Raw genomic sequence first — 18,590 nt, forward strand, 5'->3', positions numbered from 1 at the left:
TTCGCAAATTTGTACCAGTGTCTAGGTGAATTTAAATCAGCATTATCCAAAAGCATGAGATGTCTCCGTTGGTTGTTGGAACTAACAGAACATCCCTGATACAAAGGGCATGGGAGAAGAAACCATTTGTGGTATGCAGTTTGTCTTTGGTGCAGGGAAAAAGATGACATGCAACACTAGTTATTCATCCTCTATTTCCTGTTGTAGGTGGAGATGGGAGCAGGAGCCTTTTGTTCAGGGTATTCATTAATCTTCCAACTTATCCTGGTAACAACACTGGGAGAAACTGGGTCACAAGCCAGGTCTATATGACAACCGCACCTACTGTACTTACCGCCCCCCAAAGAGAAGAAAAGAAGGATGAGGGAGGGAGGGGTTTGATCTCCTGGCATCATCTTAGAGGCTGAGTGGAGCAGGTGGGCCTCCTCCCTTCCTCATCCTTCTTTTCTTCTCTTTGGGGGGCGGTAAGTACAGTAGGTGCGGTCTCCTCCCTCCCTCTCCCAACCCTGACAGGTCAATGTGGTTTTCCAGCGGGTCGTTTCTGAAGTCAAAACCTCCACTCATCTTCTTTTGGCTCCGTGGCTGTTTTCCAACCTGCCACACTTAAACATGAAATATTTATTTGGCTATGTGGACAGAGGCATGTAGAAAATGACAACCATGCCTGTTTTACTTTCCCATGCATGTATTTGATATGTTATTAGTGTTTACAATGACTGTACATGACATTGCTTTTGTGAATGAAAATAGAACTCTTTCAAAGCGGTACAGGATTATCCATTAAATCCTATTAAAGAGCTTAGGCATGTTTAAATTAAACTTGAATAGGTATTCATCTCCAATTAATGATAATTGCTCTCCCTTTTCTCACCCATTAACTCATAATTCCCCTTAGTAACAAAACATAATAAAGAATTGAAGGTGGTTCTGTGGCAGAATTGCTATCAGCTATGATGAACCACTGAACCCAAATGGCACTTGTCTTCTTCTGCTGTTTTCATGTTCTTTGAAGTCATAAAAATGAGCTGCTTTTGAAAATGAATGTGTTAAATATGATAGGGTCTGGTATTATTTACTCCTACCCATCATTTTTTGCTCAGTGTAGAGTAAAACTGCTACCATATAACTGTCCTGTTTCAAGTGTCTCCTAGAACCTATGACAAACCATTGACCCCAAATGGCACCTGTTTTCTTGTGCCTACATAGACAGTCTCTGTAGTCATGAAAACAGATAGACTGCTAATTAAAAATACAATTAAGATGCTGCATTAAAGGTAGGCTACAATATAAATCATATGACATCAATACTCTATTCATTAGGTTGCTGTGATAGGGCTTGATTAACAGAAACGTGAGGGGCATGGCATAGGTGACTTAACACCTTGCAAGTAAATAAAAATAAACTTGATTAGAATGGGGATTTATAGGCCTACCTGCATTAAGTCAGTTAGATGCTCAGCAGCTTGGCCCCGGTCCAGTTGCCTAGGAGATCCCACAGGGAGTCGTGTACCCACTGCAAAATTATAATCGATAGTCCTGGAAACGCTGTCTAGCCCAGCACAACTCAGACTTAAATCTAGCCGATAGCTGGCTGTATCAGAGAAAACACTTGCCCTCTCTCCACCTCTTCCACGGTTATCTAACCGGTTATCTCTCCACCTCTTCCACGGTTATCTAACCGGTTATCTCTCCACCTCTTCTACCAGGCAGCAGTGTTTGCCCTTTTTTCTTTGGAAAGCAGAAGAGCACAGAGAAAGAGTTTGGGGACTCTTCTCTCAGTGTGATTAAAGGCAACGATTCCACGGCTGCCGTGAACCCTCTGACCTAATGAGAGGGTTCACGTCAGCCGTGGAGCATCAGTACAGTAGCTGTCATGAATAATCAGATCCAAAATGGCTCCCTCCTGGTGGAACATCAGTACCCGAACTACCATGAATAATCGGATCCAAAATGGCTCCTGTGGCGCAAAGCAGTGAACCAGTTACACCATAAACTGCACTCTCTATGGAACAAAATTGTATTTTTAAGACACCTTAAGAGTCACCCGTGCGTCAATCTAATTAACATATATACATCCAAATCCGTCAGTTTAAGAGAGAGATATCTGTTTTTTTTGCATGGGCTGCGTCTCAATCCACCGCATCCGCCTAAGTCAGCCTTCCACATCTGCGTTGGAAAGTGACAGAGCTACAGTCCTCTTTGTCAGACCAGGAAACATCCAGAAAACCGGTCTTCTTACAAAAATGTCGGTAGCAAACGGTTACTCTAAATTTCACAATCCATGATTGTGGAAGAACCTGGCAGGTGTGTAACGTCTGAAGCCTCGGAGGTGTCTAGCCTACTTCAGTACACGAACATGGCATTGGATCCTCCGTCATCTACATTGAGATTTTTTCTCCTCCGTGTGTACAGTACATAAGAGCACACATTTGACAGTGTACATAGCTTTGGACTGGAGAATGGTTGACTGAAGAATATCAAGCTGTCATGGAAGGGCCTCTCTCCTATCACCAATTCAACTCCCAAGGCGACTTAAAATCTCTATCTCCATCCATCCCCCTCTTTTTTAGTCAGAGCGACATCAGCCCACATATTGTATTAAACTTCCTCCAGATAGAGTTCTCTAGTCTCTTATCACTCTACTGGCTCATACAGGGGGGGAGTGAGAGTGAATAACCAGCAGGCACTTTCCAGGCCAGCATCAGTATCTGTCCACTGTATCAGTCTTCCATTAAACTAGTCTTAAATGTAGTCTGCAAGTCCAAGAAGCTTATAAATCCACTTGACTTGGGCTTTACAATTTCAAGTGATAAAAGGCACACGCGCACACAAAATCAATCATGATAAGCTTTTCTAAAAAGTATTGCTTGTAGATGCTGGCATATGCCTGCTAATTAAGGCTACAAACAGGTGGGTGAGACAGGCTTTGTAGCTTTGCCTTACTTGATAAATACAGCCAGACCATGACTTTATACTTGATAGTCAAGACCCGCTCTGGGTTTACCTTTCCACCTCATCTCGAGATGGGAAAGTGCTCAAGCACTTACATAAAACGTCACACATCAACACACAGGCAGGCACACACACATGCACGTGCACACACACACAAAATCAACTGTGGTAAGCTTTTATAAAAAATTATTGCTTGTAGATGCATTACAAATTTGAAAATATTGATTAAAAGACACGTTTCAAGCTGTTTGATGTCCCTCAAGGGAAGATTGGTTCTGCACTGTGTGGCATTTAGAAATGTCAGGACACATTTTATAAATCATATTTTATCGCAAATTGTCTGCAGAGCAGCACAAACAATTTATAGTACAGGGCTTGCAAAACTGTAGCCTTAAAGGCAAGATTTTGAATTGCTATCAATGACATGACTGGCTGGTGTGAAACATAATGAAAAGGTAGAGAGATTCACACATGCAGACCACAGGAGGTTGGAGGCACCTTCATTGGGGAGAACGGGCTTGTGGTAATGACTGGAGCAGTACAAGTGGAATGGTATCAAATACATCAAACAGATGGTTTTCAGGTGTTTGATGGCATTCCATTTGCTCCGTTCTGTCTATTATTATGAGCTCCACTGATGCAGATGTATGCACACACACACTGTTAGGCTTTTTCCTATTTGCAGTTCCCAGTGGACTTCCCCATAGAGTTGTCAAGGTTAATGTGCTATGCTGTTGATAGTAGCTGTCTGTATGTCTCTGCATGAGGATGACCTGTAAGAGGCCAACTCCCAATGAGGCCTCTCCCCCTTGTCCCAGATAACAGCAGGGGAAGGTGGGCTTATGATACTGAGGTAATGACAGACCCGTCTCTCCTTTCTCTCTCTCACTATCGACCCTCAGCTACAAGAGATAGCATGGTCTCCTCCACCCCTGGTCATGTTTATGTTTGGTACTCCGGCAGGGAAAACCTAAATACCACAACATGCCATTTATTCTGCCTTTTAAATCTGCTAGTCTATGGCATTATGCCCGCTCAGCTAGACAGGGACTCTCACACAAGGAACAGAGGCATGGTGGTAAACAGAGACAATGTTCTTATGTGCTGCTATAACCCAGCTCACTCAAAGGGGCGGCTGTGGTCATCTTCCTCCCTCCCTCCCGCCCGCAACTGGGTGAGGACATGGGGCACGCAGGCAGCCGCCCCCTGCCTCCACCCGTCCCATGCAGCAGTGTAGCCTGGTAATAGCAGTCCCCCCTCATCTAAATTAGTCATGATTAACATGTGCGGTGCCACGCATTGGGCTCTCTTAATTAAATAACACTGCCTAATTAGGGGCTTCTTTCTGCAGGTAATGGTGCTGTAAAATGCCAGAATGGGATTAGGCAGCGTGACGGAGCACCGGTGAAGGGCGTCAAACTCCCTGGGCGGTCACACTCCTCTGCTTTCACACAAACAAAAGCCCCCTAATCTGACACTTACATTAAAATGCAAATGGCCCAGATGTGAAAGCCGCCCGGTAACAAGTGTGGCTCTGGATAACACTGTGTGCTGTGGGAGCCACAATGGAGGGATGCTTTCCTGGTGTTACATATGAATGAAGGCAACTGGTTGATAGCTGATGACCCTGGGTTATGTTTAAACATTGGCTCTCATGGTTACATGTTTGATCAATGTCCTTTGTCTGGACAGCTTTAAATTCTGATGGACACATCTAACACGGAGGTAATGACATGTCGCTCTCATCATTTATCATATTTGAATGAATTTAATTTGAATAAGTAAGTATTAGGCAATTCCTAGAGAAAATATAAATTCCTGTCATTGAATCAAGCTCAGTGGAGTCTGAAAGGTCAAAGAAAATGAAAGCATATCAATGAGCACTGGGTCAGGGACAGCATACGGTGACAGGTCAGAGAGCACGGAGACAGACACACCTCCCCCTCAGCCACACTCACACAGGTCAGACACACACAGTCAGACACACACAAGACACAGCCAGACATCTACAAAGGGGTGTGAGATGGAAACAATATGTGGTGTGTGTGTGGGGGGGACGAGTAGTAAGGCCTCTCCTGCACCGCTCCATCACAGTTGGATGCCGAGCGCAAGGCATCATGGTGTGTTTTTTCAAAGACATCATTATTCCGAGGGAAACCAATGCCAGCAGATGGCCTTTACAGAGCCTTGGCAATAACTGTGCCTTATCCTCTCTGAACAAAAAATGAAAAGGAAAACATAATTAATTCCCACACAGAGGCTTCCTATCCTATTTGCCACAAAGGGATATTATTGTACTTCTCTTTTATGCTTTGCCTCAGTAAAATTACAACGGCCTCATATTGAGTAAGGGAACGCGGGATATGGATGCAGAAAAGCTTTGGAGACGGATCAAAAGATTTAAGTTTCACTGCATCATCAGAGCTGGAACACTTCCATTCTCCTCTCCATCCATCCTCCTCCCGCTCTACCTCCCTCCCCTCTCTGCTAACTGCTGCATCGGCTGCCATCAGAGACCCATCTATTCTGAGGAATGTCCTGGTCCTCTCTGGTAGAATGTGAACAAAGATGGGCAGGAACTCTGCTGTCCTAGCTTCAGGGGAAAGCCGTACCATGGTCTTGTAGTTGATGCGAGCTTCGACTGGAAGCTAGTGGATTTTACGGAGGAGTGGGATGACATGGGAAGGTTGAATACCAGGTGGGCTCCAGCATTATGGATAAGTTGGAGGGGTTTGATTGCACAAGTGGGGAACCCAGCCAACAGCGATCCGCAGAAGTCCAGACAGGAGATGACAAGTGCCTGGATTAGTGCCATCAGAGACCCATCTATTCTGAGGCATGTCCTGGTCCTCTCTGGTAGAATGTGAACACTGCTCTTATAGGTCCACCTTAAACAGAGATGCAAACACTAGTCATCTCTGGCAGACCGCCAGCCTTAAGAGGACACCGAGAAAGAGCAAGACACGAGGTGCTGGGAGGAAGCAGGAGTAGAGCAGAGAAAAGTAGAGGAGTAGAGCAGAGAAAAGGCTGGTTGCTGGCTCCTACTGCCTCTTGGTGGGCTGCTGGCTCGATGCGTCCACTTGCTTTACAACAGCACCATCTATCGATCTGAAAAGACACAACCTGAAATTACTATTTTAGTCAGTTAAGAAAAAGTATTATTTTCAATGACTGCCTAGGAACAGTGGGTTAACTGCCTGTTCAGGGGCAGAACAACAGTTTTGTACCTTGTCAGCTCAGGGTTATGAACTTGCAACCTTCCGGTTACTAGTCCAACGCTCTAACCACTAGGCTACCCTGCCGCTCACTATGTGATATCATTGGAATTGTCACATCAGAGGCAGTTTGTTACATAAGGGAGACTATTATTTTTTATGTCTGGGACATATAGTTCACCAATTGAAAGTACCTGGCTCGTTGTGTCTGCACTGTATCTCTGTTCATTTAGTGTTTACCGCTCACGGTGAGGAGTAAATGAGGATTTTCCACCCAGCTAGCACATAACATTCTGAGAACCATTTGTTAGAGTTTAGTGAGAGTATGGTTGTCCTATTGTTATTTTGCATACAAACTTCCCACAACTTTCTGGGAATGATAGTTGCTTGGCTTGGGAACATTCTCAGCACTTTTAAGGAACCTGAAAAACTAGCTAGCTAGCTAGCAACCTGATAACTTAACCACTAACTAGGCTATGCACAGATATGGATGGCACAGAAATAACTGAAAATGAATAGGGTACTCAAAGAGATGCATCAAAGGTAGGCTGCATATGCAAGAGTGATGTGTGTATTATCGTGTTTGTGAGAGAGGATGTGTGTGATAGCAGGAGTAAGTGTGTGGGAGGAAGGGAGAGCGTGTAGGCCTACAGTATGTGTGTTTTACATTTATCTGAACAGTACAGAAGGTTACAGTGTTTAAAAGATCTTTGTTCTTTGTATACATAGAGACAGTTATTTTTTCCTATTGTCACACTCATTTAGAATTCCTGAGAAAGGGGGTGCTGTGGGATTATTTAAGATATTCTAGGGTTTCAGATCATTTCAAAAGATGGGCAGGAACTCTGCTGTCCTAGCTTCAGGGGAAAGCCGTACCATGGTCTTGTGGTTGATGCGAGCTTCGACTGGAAGCTAGTGGATTTTACGGAGGAGTGGGATGACATGGGAAGGTTGAATACCAGGTGGGCTCCAGCATTATGGATAAGTTGGAGGGGTTTGATTGCACAAGTGGGGAACCCAGCCAACAGCGATCCGCAGAAGTCCAGACAGGAGATGACAAGTGCCTGGATTATGTGAGTTAGGTTTGTACTCTACGGATGTTGTAGAACCTTCAAACTCAACTCTGGACCTCGAAGCCAGTTTCACTACATTTTTTAATTGTTCCCCTCTAGTGATTTAGACCTGGGACACCAGGTACTTGTAATTCATTATCAGGTATAACAGAAACCAGCAGGCTCCGGACCTTGTAGGGTAAGAGTTGAATACACCTGTTGTAGAGCATGAACCTGCAGGAGCAAGTCACTGCTTTGATGTTTGTAGAGAACAACAGGTTGCTGTCCAGGGTCAAGCCAAGGTTCTTTGCACTCTGGGAGGGGGACACCGTGGAGTTGTCAACCATGATGTAGATGTCTTGGAACGAGAAAGGCCTTCTCCAGGAGGAAGAGCAGCTCTGGCTTGTCAAGGTTGAAATTTAGGTGGAGATGTCTGTCAGGCACGCAGGTGTCCCCACCTGGGTGTCAGAAGGGGGAGAAGTAAAAAAAAGTAGCTGAGTGTCATCCGCATAGCAATGATAGGAGAGACCATGTGAGAATATGACGGAGCCAAGTGACTTGGTGTAGAGAGAGAAAAGGAGAGGGCCGAGATCCGAGCCCTGGGGGACACCAGTAGTGAGTATGTGGAGCAGACAGATCCTCTACACGTTACCTGGTAGGAGAAGCCTGCCAGGTAAGATGCAATCCATGAGTGTGCAGAGCTTGAGATGCCCAGCCCTGAGCGGGTTGAGAGGAGAATCTAATGGCTCACAGTGTCGAAGGCAGCGGATAGATCTAGGAGGATGAGAATAGAGGAGAGAGTGTCATCTGTGGCAGTGTAGAAATCGTCCGTGACACAGAAGAGCAGTCTCAGTTGGGTGACCTGTCTTGAAGCCTGACAGGTTAGGGTCAAAAAGATAATTAAACGAGAGATAGCGAGAGAGCTGTTCAGAGACAGCACACTCAAGTGTATTGGAAAGAAAGTTATGTGTGAGTAGGACCAGTAGACTCAATAGGCTGAGTGAACAAGTAGCGGATGGAGAAGGATGGAGAAGGATTTAGCAGAAGAGAGAGATGATAGGATAGATGATAAGATAGAAGAGGAAGGAGTAGTGGGAGAGAGAGAACAAAGATTGCAACAGCGCATGACCATCTGGGTAAGGGCTGAGTGGCTAGGGTTGGAGGAGAGGGAGACAGAAAAATAAACAAAGTAGTGATCAGGGACCTGTTGCAGTGAGATTAGTATGCGAAAAGCCTCTAGTAAAAATAAGGCCTGCCTTGTGAGTGGGTCAAAAGAGGGAGTGGGAGGAGAAAGAAAAAAGAGTTGGGGAAAAAAATAAAAATTTGACGGCAGACATCGGGAGGTTGAAGTTGCCCAGTAAGAACAATGGAAATGAGCTTATCAAGGTGGCAAACTCATTGAGGAACTCTCTAAGGGCAACTGGTTGGCAATAGATGACAACAATGAGTGTATGTTATAGTGACTTCTGTGGGACGTAGGTCGGGGTGCCTTGTAAGGATCCGACAGCGAGTGGGTAATCTGCCTCTACCATCAGTCCTCCGACGGCGAGAGGGTAATCTGCCTCTACCATCAGTCCAATTAGACAACGTACAATCATTGGATAACAAAATAGACTAACTACCATCATGAATATTCTACCAAGGGGACATTAAAAACTATAATATCTTATGTTTCACCGAGTCGTGGCTGAACGACGACATGAATAACATACAGCTGGCAGGGTTTATGCTGCATTGGCAAGATAGAACAACCGCTTCCGGTAAGACAAGGGGTGGCAGTCTATGTATATTTGTAAACAACAGCTGGTGCACAAAATCTAAGTATCTCATGATAAGCTGTACACCACCCTATTTAACAAGAGCGTTTTCATCTACAGTTGAAGACGGAAGTTTATATACACTTAGGTTGGAGTCAATAAAACTTGTTTTTCAACCACTCCACAAATTTCTTGTTAACAAACTATAGTTTTGGCAAGTCAGTTAGGACATCTACTTTGTGCACGACACAAGTATTTTTTACAACAATTGTTTACAGACCGTTTATTTCACTTATATTCACTGTATCAGAATTCTAGTGGGTCAGAAGTTTACATACACTAAGTTGACAGTGCCTTTAAACAGCTTGGAAAATTCAAGAAAATTATGTCATGGCTTTAGAAGAAATCAGCTAATTGACATCCTTTGAGTCAATTGGAGGTGTACCTGTGGATATATTTCAAGGCCTACCTTCAAACTCAGTGCCTCTTTCCTTGACATCATGGGAAAATCAAAAGAAATCAGCCAAGACCTCAGAAGAAAAATTGTAGACCTTCACAAGTCTGGTTCATCCTTGGGAGCAATTTCCAAATGCCTGAATAAACCATGTTCAGCTGTACAAACAATAGTACGCAAGTATAAACACCATGGGACAACGCAGACGTCATACCACTCAGGAAAGAGACGCGTTCTGTCTCCTAGAGATGAACGTACTTTGGTGTGAATAGTGCAAATCATTCCCAGGCCTACAAACCTGACTCCCGCTCTGTCAGGAGGAATGGGCCAATATTCACCCAACTTATTGTGGGATGCTTGTGGAAGGCTACCCGAAAGGTTTGACCCAAGTTAAACAATTTAAAGGCAATGCTACCAAATACTAATTGAGGGTATGTAAACTTCTGACCCACTGGGAATGTGATGAAAGAAATAAAAGCTGACATAAATCACTCTACTATTATTCTGACATTTCACATTCTTAAAATAAAGTGGTGATCCTAACTGACCTAAAACAGGGATTTGTTATGAGGATTAAATGTCAGGAATTGTGAAAAACTGAGTTTAAATGGCTAAGGTGTATGTAAACTTCCGACTTCAACTGTATATTCTTCGTAGATGTTTATTTATCACCACAAACCGATGCTGGCACTTAGCCTGCACTCAATGAGCTGTATACAGCCATAAGCAAACAGGAAAACGCTCATCCAGAGGCGGCGCTCCTAGTGGCCGGGGACTTGAATGCAGGGAAACTTAAATCTGTTTTACCTCATTTCTAACTCTAGACCACCTTTACTCCACACACAGAGATGTGTATAAAGCTCTCCCTCGCCCTCCATTTGGCAAATCTGACCATAATTCTATTCACCTGATTCCTGCTTACAAGCAAAAACTAAAGCAGGAAGCACCAGTAACTCGGTCAATAAATAGCGGTCAGATGCCGCAGATGCTAAGCTACAGGACTGTTTTGCTAGCACCGACAGGAAATGTTCTGGGATTCTTCTGATGGCATTGAGGAGTACACCATATCAATCACTGGCTTAATCAATAAGTGCATTGATGACGTCGTCCCCACAGTGACTGTACGTATATACTCCAACCAGAAGCCATGGCTCACTGGCAACATATGCACTGAGCTAAAGGATAGAGCTGCCACTTTCAAGGAGCGGGACTCTAACCTGGATGCTTATAAGAAATTCCGCTATGCCCCCCGACAAACAATCAAACAGGCGAAGCGTCAATATAGGACTGAGATTGAATAGTACTACACCGGCTCCGACGCTCGTCGGGTGTGGCAGGGCGTTTCAAGGAGGCGCTGACAGAGAGGGCTGCATCGCTTCTAGTTCTTAGGAAATATTGCAGTATTTAGCTTTTTTATGTATTATTTCTTACATTGTTAGCCCAGAAAATGTTATGTGTTATTGCATAAAGCCGGGAAGAACTATTGGATATCAAAGCAGTGGTAACTCATCAGCACTACCAGTATTACGACCAGGAATATGACTTTCCCAAAGCGGTTCCTTTGTTCTCACAACCCAGGGCAATTTAACTGATTCTGGTGGCCTAACCAAAACAGCGCTGGAGGAGAAGAGGAATTCGGAGCGGTCTTCTAGTCCGACTTAGGAGGCGCGCACACCACCCACCACTTCCGAGTATATTACTCGCTAATCTTCCGTCCCTGGATAACAAAGTTGACGAGGTCAGGGCAAGGGTATCTTTCCAGTGAGACACTAGGGATTGTAACATACTCTGTTTCACGGAAACATGGCTCTCTCGGGATATAAAGTCGGAGTCGGTCCAGCCATCTGGATTCTCAGTTCATCACGCAGACAGGAAAAAACATCTCTCCAGGAAGAAGGGCGGAGGTGTATGTTTCATGATTAACGAGTCATGGTGTAATTGTGATTACATACAGGAGGTCAAGTCCTTTTGTTCACCCAACCTAGAATACCTCACAATCAAATGCCGACCATATTATCTCCCAAGAGAATGTTCTTTCATTATAGTCACGGCCGTGTACACCCCCATAAAACCGATACCACGATGGCCCTCAAGGAACTTCACTGGACGTTATGCAAACTGGAATATCCAGAAGCTGCATTTACAGTAGCTGGGGATTTAAACTAATCAAATTTGAGGAAAAGGCTGCCTAAATTCTATCAGCATATCGACTGTAGCACTCGAGCTGCTAAAACACTAGACCACTGCTACTCCAACTTCCGGGATGCATACAAGACCCTCCCCCACCTTCCTTTCGGAAAATCTGACTCCATTTTGCTCCTACCTTACCTTACTATAGTCAGAAACTCAAAAAGGAAGTACCCGTGCTAACACAGGTCTGACCATTCGGAATCCACGCTTCAAGATTGTTTTGATCACGCAGACTGGGATATGTTCCGGGTAGCCTCCGAGAATAACATTGACGAAAACACTGAAATTGTAACTGAGTTTATCAGGAAGTGTATAGTAGATGTTGTACCCACAGTGACTATTAAAACCTACCCTAACCAGAAACAATGGATATATGGCAGCATTCGAACAAAACTGAAAGCGCAAACCACCGCATTTAACCATGGCAAAGTGACTGGTAATATGTCAGAATACAAACAGAGTAGTCATTCCCGCCGCAAGGAAATCAAACAGGCAAAACGTCAGTATAGAGACAAAGTGGAGTCGCAATTCAACGGCTCAGACATGAGACGTATGTGGGAATCCAGACAATCACGGACTACAAAAGGAAAACCAGCCACGTCGCAGACACCAATGTCTTGCTTCCAGACAAGCTAAACACGTTCTTTGCCCGCTATGAGGATAACACAGTGCCACCGACACGGCCCGCCACTAAGGACTGTGCGCTCTCCTTCTCCGTGGCCAATGTGAGTAAGACATTTAAACACATTAAACCTTACAAGGCTACCGGGCCCAGAAAACATCCCTAGCCGCGTCCTCAGAGCATGTGCAGACCAGCTGGCTGGTGTTTTTTAGGATATATTCAATCTCTCCCTATACAAGTCTGCTGTCCCCATATGCTTCAAGATGGGCACCATTGTTCCTGTACCCAAGAATGCAAAGGTAACTGAACAAAATGACTATCACCACGTAGCACTCACTTCTGTCATCATGAAGTGCATTGAAAGACTAGTCAAGGATCATATCACCTCCACATTACCTGTCACCCTAGACCCACTTCAAATTTTCTTACCGCCCCAATAGGTCAACAGATGATGCAATCGCCATCACACTGCACACTGCCCTATCCCATCTGGACAAGAGGAATAACTATGTAAGAATGCTGTTCATTGACTATAGCTCAGAATTCAACACCATAGTACCCTCCAAGCTCATCATTAAGTGCGAGGCCCTGGGTTTGAACCCCGCACTGTGCAATTGGGTCCTGGACTTCCTGAAGGGCCGCCCCCAGGTGGTGAAGGTAGGAAACAACATCTCCACTTTGCTGATCCTCAACACTGGGGTCCTACAAGGGTGTGTACTCAGCCCCCTCCTGTACTCCCTGTTCACCCATGACTGCGTGGCCAAGCACGCCTCCAACTCAATCATCAAGTTTACAGACGACACAACATTAGTAGGCTTGATTATCAACAACAGAGACACCCTACAGGGAGGAGGTGAGGGCTCTGGGAATGTGGTGCCAGGAAAATAACCTCTCACTCAACGTCAACCAAAACAAAGGAGATGATTGTGGACTTCAGTAAACAAAAGGAACATCCCCCTATCCACATCGACGGGACAGCAGTGGAGAATGTGGAAAGTTTTAAGTTCCTCAGCGTCCACCCACACAGACAGTGTGGTGAAGAAATATCATCAAGGATAACAACCACCCGAGCCACTGCCTGTTCACCCCGCTATCATCCAGAAGGCGAGGTCAGTACAGGTGCATCAAAGCTGGGAACGAGAGACTGAAAAACAGCTTCTATCTTAAGGCCATCAGACTGTTAAACAGCCATCACTAACATAGAGAGGCTGCTGCCTATATACAGTGCCTTGCGAAAGTATTCGGCCCCCTTGAACTTTGCGACCTTTTGCCACATTTCAGGCTTCAAACATAAAGATATAAAACTGTATTTTTTTGTGAAGAATCAACAACAAGTGGGACACAATCATGAAGTGGAACGACATTTATTGGATATTTCAAACTTTTTTAACAAATCAAAAACTGAAAAATTGGGCGTGCAAAATTATTCAGCCCCCTTAAGTTAATACTTTGGAGCGCCACCTTTTGCTGCGATTACAGCTGTAAGTCGCTTGGGGTATGTCTCTATCAGTTTTGCACATTGAGAGACTGAAATTTTTTCCCATTCCTCCTTGCAAAACAGCTCGAGCTCAGTGAGGTTGGATGGAGAGCATTTGTGAACAGCAGTTTTCAGTTCTTTCCACAGATTCTCGATTGGATTCAGGTCTGGACTTTGACTTGGCCATTCTAACACCTGGATATGTTTATTTTTGAACCATTCCATTGTAGGTTTTGCTTTATGTTTTGGATCATTGTCTTGTTGGAAGACAAATCTCCGTCCTAGTCTCAGGTCTTTTGCAGACTCCATCAGGTTCTTCCAGAATGGTCCTGTATTTGGCTCCATCCATCTTCCCATCAATTTTAACCATCTTCCCTGTCCCTGCTGAAGAAAAGCAGGCCCAAACCATGATGCTGCCACCACCATGTTTGACAGTGGGGATGGTGTGTTCAGGGTGATGAGCTGTGTTGCTTTTACGCCAAACACAACGTTTTGCATTGTTGCCAAAAAGTTCCATTTTGGTTTCATCTGACCAGAGCACCTTCTTCCACATGTTTGGTGTGTCTCCCAGGTGGCTTGTGGCAAACTTTAAACAACACTTTTTATGGATATCTTTAAGAAATGGCTTTCTTCTTGCCACTCTTCCATAAAGGCCAGATTTGTGCAATATACGACTGATTGTTGTCCTATGGACAGAGTCTCCCACCTCAGCTGTAGATCTCTGCAGTTCATCCAGAGTGATCATGGGTCTCTTGGCTGCATCTCTGATCAGTCTTCTCCTTGTATGAGCTGAAAGTTTAGAGGGACGGCCAGGTCTTGGTAGATTTGCAGTGGTCTGATACTCCTTCCATTTCAATATTATCACTTGCACAGTGCTCCTTGGGATGTTTAAAGCTTGGGAAATCTTTTTGTATCCAAATCTGGCTTTAAACTTCTTCACAACAGTATCTCGGACCTGCCTGGTGTGTTCCTTGTTCTTCATGATGCTCTCTGAGCTTTTAACGGACCTCTGAGACTATCACAGTGCAGGTGCATTTATACGGAGACTTGATTACACACAGGTGGATTGTATTTATCATCATTAGTCATTTAGATCAACATTGGATCATTCAGAGATCCTCACTGAACTTCTGGAGAGAGTTTGCTGCACTGAAAGTAAAGGGGCTGAATAATTTTGCACGCCCAATTTTTCAGTTTTTGATTTGTTAAATAAGTTTGAAATATCCAATAAATGTCGTTCCACTTCATGATTGTGTCCCACTTGTTGTTGATTCTTCACAAAAAAATACCGTTTTATATCTTTATGTTTGAAGCCTGAAATGTGGCAAAAGGTTGCAAAGTTCAAGGGGGCCGAATACTTTCGCAAGGCACTGTACATAGACTTGAAATCATTGGCCACTCTATTAAATGGAACATTAGTCACTTTAATAATGTCACTTATAATGTTTACATATCTTGCATTACTCATCTCATTGGTATATACTGTATTCTATACTATTCTACTGTATCTTAGTCTATGCCGCTCTGACATTGCTCGTCCATATATTTATATATTGTTAATTTATATATGACTTAGATTTGTGTGTACTGGGTATATGTTGTGAAATTGTTAGATATTACTTGTTAGATATTGCTGCTCTGTCGGAACAAGAAGCACATGCATTTCGCTACACCTGCAATAACCTCTGCTAAACATGTGTATGTGACCAATATATTTGGATATGATTTGATTTGCAAACTATTACAGACTATAAAGGGAAGCACAGCCGCGAACTGCCCAGTGACACCAGCCTACCAGAAAAGCTAAATTACTTCTATGCTCGCTTCGAGGCAAGCAGCACTGAAGCATGCATGAAGGCATCAGCTGTTCCAGGCGACTGTGTGATCACACTCTCGGTAGCCTATGTGAATAAGACCTTTAAAGAGGTCAACATTCACAAGGCCGCAGGGCCAGACAGATTACCAGGACGTGTACTCTGAGCATGCGCTGAACAACTGGCAAGTGTCTTCACTGACACTTTCAACCTGTCCCTGACTGAGTCTGTAATACCTACATGTTTCAAGCAGATCACCATAGTCCCCGTGCCAAAGAACACTAAGGTAACTTGCCTAAATGATACCGCCCCGTAGCACTCACGTCTGTAGCCATGAAGTGCTTTGAAAAGCTGGTCATGGCTCACATCAACACCATGGCAACAGCTCGGGCTCTGACTGCAAGGCACTACAAAGGGTAGTGCGTATGGCCCAGTACTTCACTGGGGCCAAGCTTCCTGCCACCCAGGACCCCTATACCAGGCAGTATCAGAGGAAGGCACCAAAAATTGACAAAGACCCCAACCACCCTAGTCATAGACTGTTCTCCTACTGCTACTGCACGAGAAGCGGTACCGGAGCACCAAGTCTAAGTTCAAAAGGCTTCTAAACAACTGCTACCCTCAAGCTATAAGACTTCTGAACAGCTAATGAAATGGCTACCCCCCCTCCTTTTTTAATGCAGCTGCTACTCTCTGTTTATCTATGCATAGTCACTTTAACTCTACCTACATGCACATATTACCTCAATTACCTCGACTAACCTGTGCCCCCGCACATTGACTCTGTACTGGTACTCACTGTATATAGCCTCGCCACTGTTATTTTACTGCTGCTCTTTAACTAAATTTTTTTTATTTTTACCTATCTATTTTTTACTTAACACTTATTTTTCTTAAAACTGCACTGTAGGTTAAAGGCTTGTAAATAAGCATTTCACTGTAATACCTGTTGTATTTGGTGCATGTGACAAATACAATTTGATTTGATTTGCTGAAGGCAGTACAGGCACTATTTTGGTAAAGCATGAAATGGGAGAGTGGTAGAGGGTAACATTTATCGTCTCAGCGGACCGGCTGCTCCGTTCAGCCATGCATCTTTGCGTTTCCCTTCCTCCTGCCAAACAGAAAGAGCGGGCATGATGGATGTCACTGTCACAGCTCTGGCCAGTTTGACAGATTATACAAGCATATCACCCTCCCCTGTATAGAACAACAACACCTTACCACTAGCTATTAACCTGCCCAGTCTACTTCCACTGACAGCATGTTTGCAATACGTAATTTAATTTTAATGTTTTACAACCAAAACAAACACATGGTAAATCACAAGCCCTTGACCTTGCAGCTGGATGGATACTCAATACCCAATAAGGGATATCTCTAGTGCATGTGCTTATCAGGCCAGTGTAGTTTTGCCCTGTCCAGAAGCAACCCTAACCCTAGGTATGTGTGTAGATCTGGAACAACTTGATGAGTAAGAAATAGGGTGAATGCAATTTGAAGTAAATCTCAGCTATGGTAAAAGTACACTAGATTTTCAGGACTATCATTATAACAGGTTAATATGCCCCATCGGCATTAGACAACTATACAGAAAGCCCTAACATATCTACAATTAGTAAATAAAACAAATGATAAAAGAACAGTCTGATTACCTGTTCTACAATTAGTACAAGTATCTAAAATTAGTAAATGAAACAAATGATAAAAGAACAGTCTGATTACCTGGAAGATCGGGAAACTTCGTGAACTAAGAGGTTGTGAGTTCAAATCCCAGGTGACAAAATGTTGAATAATAATTACTGTATAAATGACCATGCACAATGTAATCACATACAGTGCATTCGGAAAGTATTCTGACCCCTTGACTTTTTCCATATTTTATTAAGTACAGCCTTATACAGCCTTATTCTAAAATGTATTAAATTAATGCTTTTTCTCAGCAATCTACACACAGGACCCCATAATGAACAGGTAATAACAGTTAATTGTTTTTTATTTTGCAAATGTATACAAAAAAACAAAAACAGAAATACCTTATTTACATAAGTATTCAGACCCTTTTCTATGATAATCAAAATTGAGCTCAGGTGCAACCTGTTTCCATTGATCACCCTTGAGATGTTTTTACAACTTGATTGGAGTCCATCTGTGGTAAATTCAAGTGACTGGACATGATTTGCAAAGGCATACACCTTTCTATTTAAGGTTCCACAGTTGACAGTGCTTGTCAGAGCAAAAACAAAGCCATGAGGTCGAAGGAATTGTCCGTAAAGGTCAGAGACAGGATTCTGTCGAGGCACAGATCTGGTGAAGGGTACGAAAACATGTCTGGAGCACTGAAGGTCCCCAAGAACACAGTGTCCTTCATTATTCTTAAATAGAAAAAGTTTACAACTACCAAGACTCTTCCTATAGTTGGCCGCCAAACTGAGCAATCAGGGGAGAAGGGCCTTGGTTAGGGAGGTGATCAAGAACCCGATGGACGCTCTGACAGAGCTCCAGAGTTCCTCTGTGGAGATGGGAGAACCTTCCAGAAGGACAACCATCTCTGAAGCACTCCACCAATCAGGCCATTATGGTAGAGTGGCCAGACGGAAGCCACTCCTCAGTAAAAGGCACATGACAGCAAATTGCCAAAAAGGCACCTAAAGAGTCCCAGACCATGAGAAACAAGATTCTCTGGCCTGAATGCCAAGCGTCATATCTGGAGGAAACCTGGGACCATCCCTACGTTGAAGCATGGTTGTGGCAGAGTCATGCTGTGTGGATGTTTTTCAGCGGCAGGGACTGGGAGACTAGTCAGGATCCAGGGAATGATGAACGGAGCAAAATACAGAGAGATCCTTGATGAAAACCTGCTCCAAAGCGCTCAAGACCTTAGACTGGGGCAAAGGTTCACCTTCCAACAGGACAATGACCCGAAGCACACAGCCAAGACAATGCAGCAGTGGCTTCTCTGAATGTCCTTGAGTGGCCCAGCCAGAGCCCAGACTTGAACCCGATCGAACATCTCTGGAGAAACCTTAAAATAGCTGTGCAGTGAGGCTCCCCAGC

General features: G+C 44.0%; 1 protein-coding gene across 1 annotated transcript in view; it reads right to left on the minus strand.

Annotated features, from left to right (window-relative positions):
- The window catches only part of LOC112252236 (transmembrane protein 117), a 95,047-nt gene that overhangs the window by 25,027 nt on the left and 51,430 nt on the right, over positions 1 to 18,590 (minus strand). The gene's annotated exons all lie outside the window — the stretch shown is intronic.

This window comes from Oncorhynchus tshawytscha, linkage group LG06 (assembly GCF_018296145.1).
Source record: "Oncorhynchus tshawytscha isolate Ot180627B linkage group LG06, Otsh_v2.0, whole genome shotgun sequence".
Taxonomy (NCBI): Eukaryota; Metazoa; Chordata; class Actinopteri; order Salmoniformes; family Salmonidae; genus Oncorhynchus; species Oncorhynchus tshawytscha.